The sequence below is a fragment of the Elaeis guineensis genome, chromosome 1, assembly GCF_000442705.2.
Source record: "Elaeis guineensis isolate ETL-2024a chromosome 1, EG11, whole genome shotgun sequence".
NCBI classification, from domain to species: Eukaryota; Viridiplantae; Streptophyta; class Magnoliopsida; order Arecales; family Arecaceae; genus Elaeis; species Elaeis guineensis.
In genome coordinates this window covers 135226058-135239678 of record NC_025993.2, presented here as the reverse complement: position 1 = coordinate 135239678, position 13621 = coordinate 135226058, and positions in this window count along the sequence as shown.

Sequence of the window (13621 nt, the reverse complement as noted above, 5' to 3'; positions counted from 1 at the left end):
ATGGTTACCATATAATTTATTTTTTTGATCCTAATGTTCAAGATGATCTAAGATTTGACTGTCAACCGTAATTTAGCCGACCACATTATATTTCAACCTTTTAAATCCATCACATGGATTACTCTGATCAAGGTTTTACTAAATTGAAATACACTGATACATATCTCCTACTAATTCAGAGGGGTCAATTTTATTTTGACTCACACACTGACTTGATAAGTACTTGACTGCACTTAGTGTCCTTCCATCACTAAGTTAGAAACTCAGATGGTCTGGTACTAAAGTACAGTGAGTTGATTATAAGTACTATGGTGATCTCAGTCTGAGAAATACTTATACCATATCCTTCATGAGCTACTCTTGACAGTAGAGTGCTCGATAAATGATCACCTTCAATGCGAATGTACTCCTACATTCCATCTGCATGCCATACCAGTGTCTCCACACTCTTTGGTTAAGAGGACAACCAACTTATATGGCACACAATGACCTAATCTTGATATTGCCATCGTCCTATTAATAGCATGTCATTTGATCGTAAATACTTTTAAGAACTAAACGATAAATCTTTTTTGTCGATTAATTATAGTCCTAAGAACTTCATCACAATATAGGAGTTTAAATAAGATGGATAAATTTATGATAAAAAGTCAATAACTTTTATTAATAAAAATTTATATATAATTACAAATATGAGCACAATCAATAACAAACTGACGATTGACTTTGGGATATATTTTTCAATAAGTTGTATCTCAAGAAAGCATCCATGAAGCATAGCAACTTATAGCCATGGTCGCATCTATGAGTTGGTCAATCCTCGACAATAGAAAGTTATCCTTTGGGCAATCATTGTAGAGATTGGTGCAATCGATGTAGATTCTTCACTTACCATTGATTTTTTTTACATAATGATATTGACTAATGACTCTGAATAGTTGGCTTCTCGAATGAAGCCCACCATCTGCAGTTTGTCGACCTCCTTGTTGATTGCCCAATATCTCTCTAAGGCAAACTTTGCTTCTTCTATCATACTAGGCAGTACTCAGAGTTGGTATTTAACCTATGGATAATAATATCAGAAGATATGCCTGGTATGTTGAAGGTCATCCAGATGAAGATGTCCAAGTTGACAAGGAGGAAATCCACCAACCAACCTTGTAGGTTGTGAGTCAGCAGTTGATCAATCTAGATGGTTCTATTTGGGTTGTCTTTCCTGAGTGGGATGGAAATCAGCTATTTTACTGATTCACCTGGTACTTCTTTAGGCTCTTCCCAGAGATTGAGCCTTCAATTGGCAAGGATTCCTGCAGCCTTTTCCCCTTTATTGTGCCCATTAGCATTTCCAGGCTAATTGTTAGTCTCCTCGAACTATGCCGACTTCATGCCTTGTCAAGAATTATATTAGGAGGTGGTAAGTTGATACTATAGCTTAGAGGGCATTCAACCTAAATTGACCTAAGATGGCATTATAAGCCTAAGGCACACGATCATGAGGAAAGTAAGCTGGATGGTCGCTTGCTGAGGCTCCCATCCTACCATTATCGAGAGTGTGACTTCTCCTTCTATCGCTATTGAATTGCTATAAAATCCAACTAGAGGAGTATTAAGTTCTTTTAGTTAGTTAGCAGATAATCTCATTTTTTAGAAAGCATCATAAAATAAAATATCAGTCGAGCTTTCATTATTAATCAATATTTTTTTACATCATAATTCACTATCATCATAAATACAATGATAGCATCATCATAAAGAGTTTGGACTCCTTGTAGATCATCATTCGAAAAGGTTAGGACATCCTCAGTACATCATCCCTTCTATGATTGGTCTCCTACTTGGCTTCCTTCTCCCTACCATCATTGAATCTGTAGATTATATTGATCACACCAACCATCAGTCGATTGTTATTCTCCTTTACATGCTGATGCTGAGCTGGGTCTTTTGCTACATAATTTTTTTGATCTCAGACATACTTTCTGAGGTAGCCTCATTGAATCAAGTGTTTGATCTTATCCTTCAACTAGAGGCACTTCTGTGGTCCCAATGGAACTTGTAGTACTTTCTCCTATTCTATTTAGACATCGGGGCTTTGATCGACCAAGGCTATCAGAGATATCCTTGGCTCCCAATCTTCATGAAAATTTGAGTCTGAGGGATGGATAGGGGGTGTAATTATTGAACCGATGAGCTGGACTCCTCGGCCTCAGATTCTTTGGTTGATGAGATGACTCTCCTTCACGTCGAGCTCCATTGAATTCCTCTTGATCTCATTTTTTTTTGACGGCTCTTTGCCTTCTCCCACTTATGGTTTGGCGGTTGCTTCCTCAGTTCGTTCATACTTCGGTGCCCACATAAAGAGGTCAGTATGATCTCTTAGGAAGTCCTTGTCCAAGGAGAATGTAAGCTAATAGCTTCAAAGTCCTCTCTTCAAAGCTGACATTATGATCAATTCTTAAAGTCGCGAACCTCCAACATAGCCATATTAAATCCAGCCATGTAGTCCCATAAGGAATCTCCTTCTCTTTGTCACATTAAGAAGAGCCTATCTAAATTTAACAGTTGCTTCATACTACTACCGAAGTGAGCTACAAATTATCTTTTGAGCTACTAAATGAGTGGATTATCTCTAATTGAAGGCTGGAGTACCACATCCGACCAGACTTTCTGAGTGTAGCAAGGAAGATAAGGTGAAAGAAGACATCTAAAACCCCCTGAATCATCATGGGAGTCTTGTAGCTCTTGAGGTAGTCTAGGAGATCTGAAGAGCCATCATATGGCTCCAATTAAGGATTTTGGAATCGAGTTGGAATAAATTCTTCCATGATTCTTCGAAAACATGGGGACATGAGTTGAAGTTGAGATTATCCTCTTGTTTTGGTTTCTCTTTTGTAGTGCCTCTAGCCAATGATCAATCTCTCAAAGTTTTCAATCAAGGTCAACCTCATGCCGAGGTACCCTTGATTGTCAGGAGTAACCAAGGGTTGAATCTCCTATGATCCTGATCATCTCACCTCAGGCTCTGATGGTGGAGTATTGAACTGGAGGTCTAGAATGATGGACCATCAAGAAGGACATGCTCGCTTAGGACTTCGAGGGAGGGATCATTGGCTATGATGGGATTTTGTAGCTTGGAGAGCAGGTGTTTCATGTTGCTGCTACTTCTCTACTATCTGCTGAAAATTCTAGATGGGGGTGGTAGGTCTTGGACTTATTGTACCAAAAGGTGAATTGCTACTGATTTGTCACAACCATTGGTTGGGATGCTTAGGCTGAGAATGTCGATCTAGCTAGTCATTCTATCGAGGTGACTGTCGGCATGAAATGGTGGAAGCATTTTAGCACTCATTTTCATCATTTCTTGGCTCTCTATTCCTTTCTAGGGACAAAGCCCTTCCTCTGCATGTTAATCTATCATTGCAAAGCTCTAGGGTGAAGTTGGTATTGGACCAAGCTTGAGATCAGCCTAGACACAAGCTAGGGAAGAATGCTTGCAATAAAAAATCTATGTGCTAAAGATTGTCTGGTGGAGGATCCTCCAATGCTTAAACTAGTCAAAACTTAGGAAATAATAGAAGTAGAGACAGTGAGAGCTTGATGTTATTAATTGAAACTTACCTGAGGGTCTCCTTCTCCCCTCTTTATATAGAGGGGAGATCATCAACCATTACTCAAGTTTCAAGGATCTACCTAGGGCATTCGGTAATGGATTTGAAACATGTGCACCTATATTGTGCATGACCATTGTGGGTAGTTATTACACACATAATGGTGGAAATATCTATCTATGTGTGCATAGACGAAGGGAATGAGTGAATCATGGAGATCCAACTAGCCACGTTCTTATCAAGGAAGTTGGTTGGTAAAGTTCTGGTCATTGGTTAATTTCACATTACAAAAAATTTGATTATTAGCGATGGCTAATTACCATCACTAATAGTATTTTGCTATCGCTAACACTATTAGCGACGGCTTACCATCGCTAATTAATGATCGAAAAAATTTTAATCGCTAATTATCCTTATTAGTGATGCGACTTTTATCCATCGCTAATGAAGACTATTAGTGATGGCATTAGCGACAGCTAAGCTCCGTTGCTATTTATTTTTTTATTTTTAAATAAAATTTAAAAAAATAAAAATAATTAGCAACAGCTTTGTTGTCGCTAATGACGTCACTAATACCATCAATGATATTTAATTTTATTTTTTAAAAAAATTATAATAATATTTTATTATTAGTGACAGCTACAGCCATCACTAATACCATCGGTAATAGTTAATTTTATTTTTTTTAAATTTATAATAATATTTTTAAAATCTATTTTAATTAATCACAATCAATTATGATTCCTAATATCTGTTATAACTAAAATTCAAAGATAATATGACAATCATAAATAAAAAATTAATTATATTATATTAAAAATATAAATTATATAATTTTACAAGCAGTATCAAAAAAAATATAATATATCAAGATAAAAGAAAATCAATCCAGATCCTCCTTGTCGTCCTCCTTATCATCCTCCTACTCCTCTCTAGTAGTTGATGGATGAGTGTCGGATGTCCCAGTATCTTGAAATAAAAAAAAATAAAATATTATTAATAAATTTTGATATAGAGATGTATCTTTCGATACTCTCCTTCGATTCTCGAACAGATTATTTTTACATATTTCATTCGATGATATAAAATTATAGACACTTCCAACCCATCAATTGGATGATTAAATTAAATTTTTAGCCCCTAAATCTCCTTCTCTGACTCAAGCCTAAATATGTGAAATTTTTAAATATAAAATTTAAAACAAGTAAAAAAATTTATTAATAGAATTACTGATGTGATGGTTGGGACAATGAGTCCAGCTGGTCATGCAGCTGTGGATCTCGAAGAATCTTCATGACCATATCAAGAACGACATCCCAAAAGCTCTGAGATCGCTAGCTCAGAAGCCTCTGCATGACCTCCTCCATATACGCATCGCTCCAAATCTGGGATGTCGAGGCTTGTGAGGATATCGAAGAGTATCAAGTTGCTGGAAGGTCGAAGCTATGGTTGAATCCTATGATCCGACTCCTACTCACCCCTCCAGTGACCCTGAGCCATCCCTCAAGATCAAAAAGGGGCTGAGTGGATGGGTCATTACCATGTCGCGCAATGACATACTCTGCACAATCCATCTATATAGTTCAAAAATATATTAGTTTTTAATATACATATCAAATCTTGTAACAACTTAATAAATACAATTTAAAATTTTTATCATGATCTAATACGACCTAGAATCTAAAAAATCACCAATCCTCCTAGACTGATGTGTGGCCTCCTATAACTGCAACTGATCAGGTGGATGACCCAGCTATCACATCTACAATAAGTAAATAATAAAATAAATTTATTAAAACATACATATAAAAATTTTTATAATTCTAGTGAAGAGTTTTGGTATAGATTTCTTACTAGTCTACCAGCCACAACATATGTACCGATGGAGCTGTCCATGTGTCTAATCGAATTTTGCTGGGGGGTCCGATTCTGTTGGGCCCTCTACCATCTACTGACATACTCTTCATTGCTCCACTAGTCGTAGAGGGCCTCCCATATGTCCGTCCACATTCAGTGATCCCTATAGGACTTCCAGTCCAAGGGTGACTAAGAATCAGAATGCTCGATGGTGGACTGTTGTAGGTTGTATAGCCCATCTCGAAACTTATATGTGGCCACCTGCTCGAAGATCGAATGGCCAGCACCTCATCTTGAGGAGATAAGAATTGATAGTACCCCTACAAGTAGAAGCAAGCATGTATTGATAAATAGAATATAAGCCTACCATGAATTATTAAATTAAACACCTTTCACTTACCAGGAATATCTCCCAGGCTGCATCACGAGCCCCCAAGGTCAACTAGAGAACTCATTCACCGATCTCGATATCAATCGATGGATGATCCTGGTAATCACATGAGTTACGAAGCTCTCTATAAATGTGCTGTAAAATTGATTTTGGATAAAAAATGTTAGACTCTATAATAGCTAAATTTTAAACATATTCAGTAAAATATAATACTTACAACCGACTCTGAATATGGATGAGATCTTTATTCTTCAGTCGAGTCAAAGGTGCTGCAAGCCGGATGGATCCTCTACCATGCCTCTATGTCTGGGAGCCGATCACTGGTGCGTATGACTGTAGGGTCACTGGTGACCCCCTATCCTCCGAACTTGAGTGCAAAATATTTAATATAAAGAATGTTATATTAGTTAGCAAAGAAAAAATAATATAAACAAAAAATATAAAGTGTTAGAGTTTACCGTGGGGTGTGAGAGGTACAGAACCCTGAGAGCTGGCCGTATGATCACTCTCTCCTTGAGAGCTCTGTCCTTCGCTGGCATGGCTCTGGCTTCTGAAAGGCATGATATATAATCTCTAAAAATAAAAATAAATAGATTCACCAAATTAATTATATAATTATGGATGACAATGTAAGATTTAAAATTATTCAAAAATTATATAGTTAGTACTACTCATCGGCCTCTTTAGATGTCTAATACCCTTTGAATTTTTCTTATGATTCTTCCTCTTCTTTTACGTTTTCCTCTTCTTCTAGTTCTTCTTCTACCTCTTCTTTTTCTTCTTAGATAGGATTGTCCTTTAAAATAAAATCGATTGGATCTATCTTTTTATGTTGGCCATCATGTATGAGAATTTCTAAAGCATCCAACTCGGCATCTATTGAAGATCAATGAAACCCTAATGTTTCATCCTCCTACAAGCATTCTGATAATTGGACTCTTCTTCTTCTTCGAGTGCATAATGAATGGCTCAAGACTTAACCTTACATATAGCCCACCAATCTTTTCTTTCTCTTCTCTTGATGGAAAAAGAGTACAATATACTTGAGTAGCTTGTTGGGCTAACACAAAGGGATCATTGGCATATGCTTTTGATCCATGTTTAATTTCAATAAGCCTGTATCATGGATCAATCTTCATACAATTATGGATATCAAACCATCGGCACTTAAATAGAATGACACTATTATCACCTAAGAAGTAGGTCAACTTGATCACTTATTCGAGGATCCCACAGTAGTCACTCTCCTCCTCGATATCAAACCAGCTGCTCTTTATACGCACACCACTATTCATTTTACTTTTATGTTCTTCATATTGCTGCATGTAAAATTTGAAATCATTTACGTTACAATCATTATAATATATCACGTACTTTGTTGGCCTGTAACCTAATGATCTTAACTTTTAGATGTGGATTCACCGCCTTACATGACCTGCATATTATAAAAAGAATAAATTGAGAGAAATTAAATTAAATAAAATGACAATGATCGCTTACCAGATGATGGAACCAATTTGCACAGTTCTATGAGCATTGAGAGAAAATTTCTTCCTCGCTTATTATCGGATTATCCCATCTCAATATCTCATCATATTGTCATACATGCATAAGATAAGTACAGTATGATAAGTGATTAAAAAATTAAGACTGTGATAGATACTTACTCAATATACGGATTGATCTTTGTACAGTTTAGCAAAATATATATCTCTGCCTGTCGAAGTTCAATATCAGTCAATATCCGATGAACCTAGTGCCCAAATTCACGAGCAGGATAGATAAATATTGAGATCTCCATCTCTGATCCCTCACCACCATCATCATGTCAACCCATTTGAGTCAACTTTATTTGGATACTAGGGTTAAAATAGTATCAATTGAAATTTAAAATTTTTTTTATTATATAAACCTCCACAATAGAACCTTTGACTCAGAACTTATTTTTCACTTTTTTTTGAGACTATATATATATCTTTCAAATGGATACATCTACTTGTACTGCACTAATCTCTGTACCCTAGCTTCATATCCCAAATGAATCACGAGGTGCTCCATGGAGTCGAAGAAGCTAGAAGAAAATGAAAGAACCAGATCTAGGGTTTCAGGGTTAGATCTTAAAACTTTTTCAAGATCAAGCAATGGAAGACTAAAATAAATCAAAATTTATCTTATAAAATCAGAGAATCCCTAGATCTATGATCTTATTATATGATTATTACATGGTATTAAATCAAAAATTAAAATATAAAGAGCAAGAACTATATGTTGATCATATCAATATATTTCCATACTACATCTAATGTATGTAAAATATAATAGATCAGATCTATTACCTTGCAAGTTAGATGTTCTAACTTTGCTGATCTGGGTTTGAGGATGATGTTGTGAGCCGCACATACGTCCACCTCTAGGAGTCATCCACACGAGCCCACGAATCATGATCAGAAGTCCTGATCCAGGAAATCAGCATAGTATGCTAGTACTGTGCTGATCTTTGTTCGATGGTCGATCAGATGCCTTCTTCTTCTTGATTTGGACTCTTCCAAAGATGAAAAGTAGGAGAAGGAATTTTAGATATGAGACACTCTCAGAAAACTCATAAATGGAGGAAGGAAGAGGTGAACACAGCAATCCTAGAAGAAGACCCTCTTTTTCTTCTCTTTGCTCTAATCCAGACACTTAGTTTTGTGTCTATTATATCTCCATGCCCCAACACTCTTTCTCTCTAATTCTCATATGCCCTAAAGGTCTATCAATGCTCTATAATTACAAAAATCTCAAGAAAAAATTTATTTTAAATAAAGAGATATGAAGAATCCTTGTTTAGGTCAAAAACCTAGTCAAGAAAAATCCAAACAGGACAAGACAAGTGGTGCCTAACTCATGGGCGCCCCCTCCTTTTTCTTCCATGGACCATCAGCAAAGGGTGCACAATATGTCCATAAAAATCTTGAAAATATCAAAAAAAATCTGGGTAAAATCAGTGCTATTAGGAAAGAAATTTGGTTTCTTAAAATTCTATCCCATAGAATTTGAAATCCAAACTAATTCCTACTTTGACTTGGTCCACAACCATATTCCATGTAAGAGAGAAAGAGTAAAAAGCTTTGAGTATGTGTGAAGGCCTGAGAGAGAAGGTTTTATCGTACAAAATAAGAGAAAGTGGGCGTGGGGGGCTACGGTGGCGCAAGGTGGAATCCTAGTCTTACTAGGGTTCAATGTATGACTTGTTCAAATTTGATTTCTCAAATCAAATCAAACCAAAATCAAATCAACCCAATTAAAATAGATCTTAACCCAATTAAGAACCTAATTTAATCAGATTAAATTAGATTTAAATCTGATTAAATTTTTAATCAAATTAAAAATTAGATTGACCCAAGTCCTAATTAAACTAGGACTAGTTTTTTCTTGCACTTGGTTTATCCAATAAATCAATTGGACTTGATCCAATCAAGACCAAATTAAATATAATTAAATTATATTTAATTAAAATTAATCTAATCTATTGACTTAATCAAATTAAGCTAATTAGCAATCGAATTGCTAATCGATCCTCCTGCAACACTGCACTAAGTTAAATGTCAATCGTATTGATTGTTTAACCCTAGAACGATTCTTAATCGTTGATCAACCATCTGATCGGATTGTGAACTCTAATGTACGTGACCTCATAGGTCAAACCTAAGCGGTAGCACAGGAATAAATTTTTATACCAATTGAAGTCATCATCTAGCAATGGTACCCAACGATCGGATAGGTCGAATGTGTAGAACAACATCCTTAGAACCCATGCGGATATAGTTTTCATATAATTCATCTCCTTAACGAAAATGCTCATAAGACACCTCAGAGTTCAACTATCAACTCTGATCAGATTGTCCATATTGTATTTCAAAATATTAAATCCATCTGATGAATTATCCTGACCAAGATTTTGCTAAATTGAAATACAGCGACTCATTCTTCTTTAACTCTTGGAGTGGTCAATCCCATCTTGATCACACTCTAACTTCGCAAGTACTTGACTGTGCCCAAAAGCCTTCCATCACTGAATTAAAAATTTAGTTAGTTCAGTACCAAAGCATAGTGAGTTGCTTGCAAGTCACTGAGGTGATCTCAGGTCTAAGGGACACTTACACCTATATCCTATCAGAGACATTCTCGACAGCAGAATACTCTGGAGTTGGTCACATTCAATGATGATGTACCCTTACATCTCATCTGTATGTCATATCAGTGTCTCCACACTCCTTGGTTAAGAGGATAACCAACCCATATGGCCTACAGTGACCTATGCTCGATAGAAGCTGTCGTCCTTATTAACAGCCTATCATTTGGTCGTGAACAGTTTTAAGGACTAATTGATAAATCCTCTCTTTATCGAACCTAAATAGTCCTAAGGACTTCATCACAACAATGAAGTTTATTAGAAGATTAAAACTTATAATGAAAATATCAAAAATATATTTTATTTATTAATAAATCAATTATAATACAAGGTTGTTCAACCATCAACAGGTTGACAATTGACTTTTGAGATATATTTTCCAACAACTCTCACTTGTCCTAAAGCCACTCGGCACAGTATCTAATACCCATCTTCGACTTGTGGTTGTCGAACTCCATTATCGTCAGGGCTTTAGTGAAGGGGTCGGTCAGGTTCTCCTTTTCATCAATCTTCTGAAGGTCGATGTCATCTTGATCCACGATCTTCCGAATCAAGTAGAAGCAGTGCAAAATGTGCTTCGTCCACTGGTGTACTTTGGATTCCTTCACCTGAGCTATGGCACTAGTGCTGTCACAGTAGAGCAGGACCGAACCATCGAGGGAGGGTGCTACTCCGAACTTGGTGATGAAGTTTCTCAGCCACATAGCTTCCTTCGCGGCATCCGATGCTGCGATGTACTCCGTCTCACAAATAGAGTCTACTATAGTATGCTGCTTGGAACTCTTCCAGCAGATGGTTCACCATTCAGAGTAAAGATATAACCCGACATGCTTCTGCTGTCATCATGGTCAGATTGAAAGCTGGAGTCTGTGAACCCCACAAGTTTCAGATCTGACTCACCATAAACCAACCATTGGTCCTTAGTATTTCTTAAATACTTAAGGATGGCTTTAACTACTTTTCAGTGATTTTCTCTAGGATCAGATTGGTATCTACTCACTACTCCTAGTGAGTATGCCACATCTGATTTTGTACATGTCATGGTGTACATGATAGATCCCACGGTCGAAGCATATGGGACTTTACTCAAACGTTCTCTCTCTTCAAGAGTTATCGGACAATCCTTTTTAGAGAAAGAAATTCCATGGTCCATCGGTAGATAGCTCTTCTTGAAATTTTTCATGCTAAACCTCTTTAGCACAGTGTCCATGTATGTGGACTGGGATAACCCAAGCATCCTTTTAGATCTATCCCTATAGATCTTCATCCCTATGATGTAGGATGCTTCACCCAAGTCCTTCATGGAGAACTACGATGACAATCAAATTTTTATTCCCTATAGTGCGGGGATGTCATTCTTGATTAAGAGAATGTCATCCACATACAAGATAAGAATACCACAACTGGATCATTTGTCCATTTATAGATGCAGGGCTTTTCTCCATTCTTAACGAAGCCATACGTTTTGATCACCTTATCAAAATACATGTTCCAACTCCGAGAAGCTTGCTTCAATCTATAAATAAATCTCTGAAGCTTGCACACCTTGTACTCATCTGTGGATGTAAACCCCTCAGGTTGTATCATATACACCTCTTCAGTCAGCTCTCCATTCAAGAAAGCTGTCTTTACATCCATCTGCCAAATCTCATAATCTAGATGGGCAACTATTGCAAGCATTATCCGAATAAATTTGAGCATTGCCATAGGGGAGAACGTCTCGTTATAATCAATACCATAATGCTGACGATACCCCTTGACAACCAAACGGACTTTATAGGTCTCCACCTTTCCGTCTGTGCTCCTCTTTCTTTTGAAGACCCATTTACACCCAATGGGTTTAACCACTTCAGGTGGGTCAACCAATGTCCATACATCATTGACCTTCATGGACTCCATTTCGAATTTCATTGCTTCAAGCCATTTCTCAGAATCAGATCTCTGCATTGTATCCATATAGGTAATCGGATCCTCATCGTTCTCATCGAGTTCGATGGGATCACCATCCCGGATCAAAAAATCATAGTATCTATCTGACTGATGTGGTACTCTACCGGATCACCTTAATAGTGGAGATATATTGAGCTCCGGATCTGATCTAATCAAATCTGACTCAGATTCAGCTATTAGTGTCAGTCCTTCTACCTGTTAAACTTTATCAAGTTCAACATTAGAGGTAATGATTCTTTCACCAAGGAACATCTTTTCTAAAAAGATTGTCTTAAGATTGACGAACACCTTTTGTTCATCAACATGGTAGAAAAAATATCTTTTGGTCTCTTTAGGGTACCCTATGAATGTGCATTTATCAGATCTAGGTCCAAGTTTATCTGTAACTAACCGTTTAATATAAGCCGGACACCCCCAGACCCTAAGGTGTGAAAGTGCTGGCTTATGCCTTGTCCATATATCATATAGAGTCTTAATTACAGACTTATTTGAAATCTTGTTTAACAGATAACAGATCGATTCGAATGCATATCCCCAGAAGGATATCAGCAAGCTGGCAAAATTCATCGTGGATCGGACCATGTCTAACAGAGTCTGATTTCTCCTTTTAGACACATCATTATGCTGTGGTGTTTCTGGAGGTGTCCATTGGAAGAGAATCCCATTCTCTCCTAGATATGTGAGAAACTCACCAGAAAGATATTTTCCTCCTCGGTTAGATCGAAGAGTTTTAATACTCTTCCCAGTTTATTTTTTACTTCGCTTCGAAATCATTTGAACATTTCAAATGAATCCAACTTATGTTTCATCAGATAGACATATCCATATCTAGATAGATCATCCATGAAAGTGATAAAGTAGAAATATCCACCTCTAGCACTTGTGCTCATGGGCCCGCATCCATCAGTATGTACTAGGCCCAAGAGCTCAGTAGCTTTCTCACCTTTTTCAGTAAAAAATGACTTGGTCATGTTACCAAGAAGACAGGACTCACAGGTTGAAAGCGATTCACTATCACTAACTTCGAGGATTTCTTCTTGAGTCAATCTGTTTATCCTGTTCTTGTTTATATGATCTAGCCTACAGTGCCACAAGTAGATATCTGATACACTATCTAATCTAAGATGCTTGCTAGTAGAATAGACTATGTTAATAGGTTATGATAATATATACACACCATTCATAATGATATTACAAACTTATTTTTTTATTAAAATTTATAATCATTTTTGGTCAGAAGGCCTACAGAAATAACATTTAAAAAAAAACTGGGACAGAAATGATAATCATTAAGAACAACGGTATGGGACTCAAATACAAGTTTCAAGATTTCTAATGCTAGAACTAGAACTGGTCTTCCATCTCCAACGTTCAGGAACCTCTCACCTTGCTCGAATCTCCTACTGACCTGCAACCCCTGCAACGAATTGCAAATATGGTAAGGGCTACCGGTATCCAATACCCAGTCAGTTATATCACAAATAGAGAAATTATAAAAAGTTATCATATAAATACTTTGCCTAGCAACAGCTTGCTTCTTTCTTTACCTGTTCAGATCCAGGGAGGCAATGTACTGAGGACAGTTCCTCTTCCAGTGCCCTCATTTCTTGCAAAAGAAGCATTCAGCTTGACTCTCTATCGGGC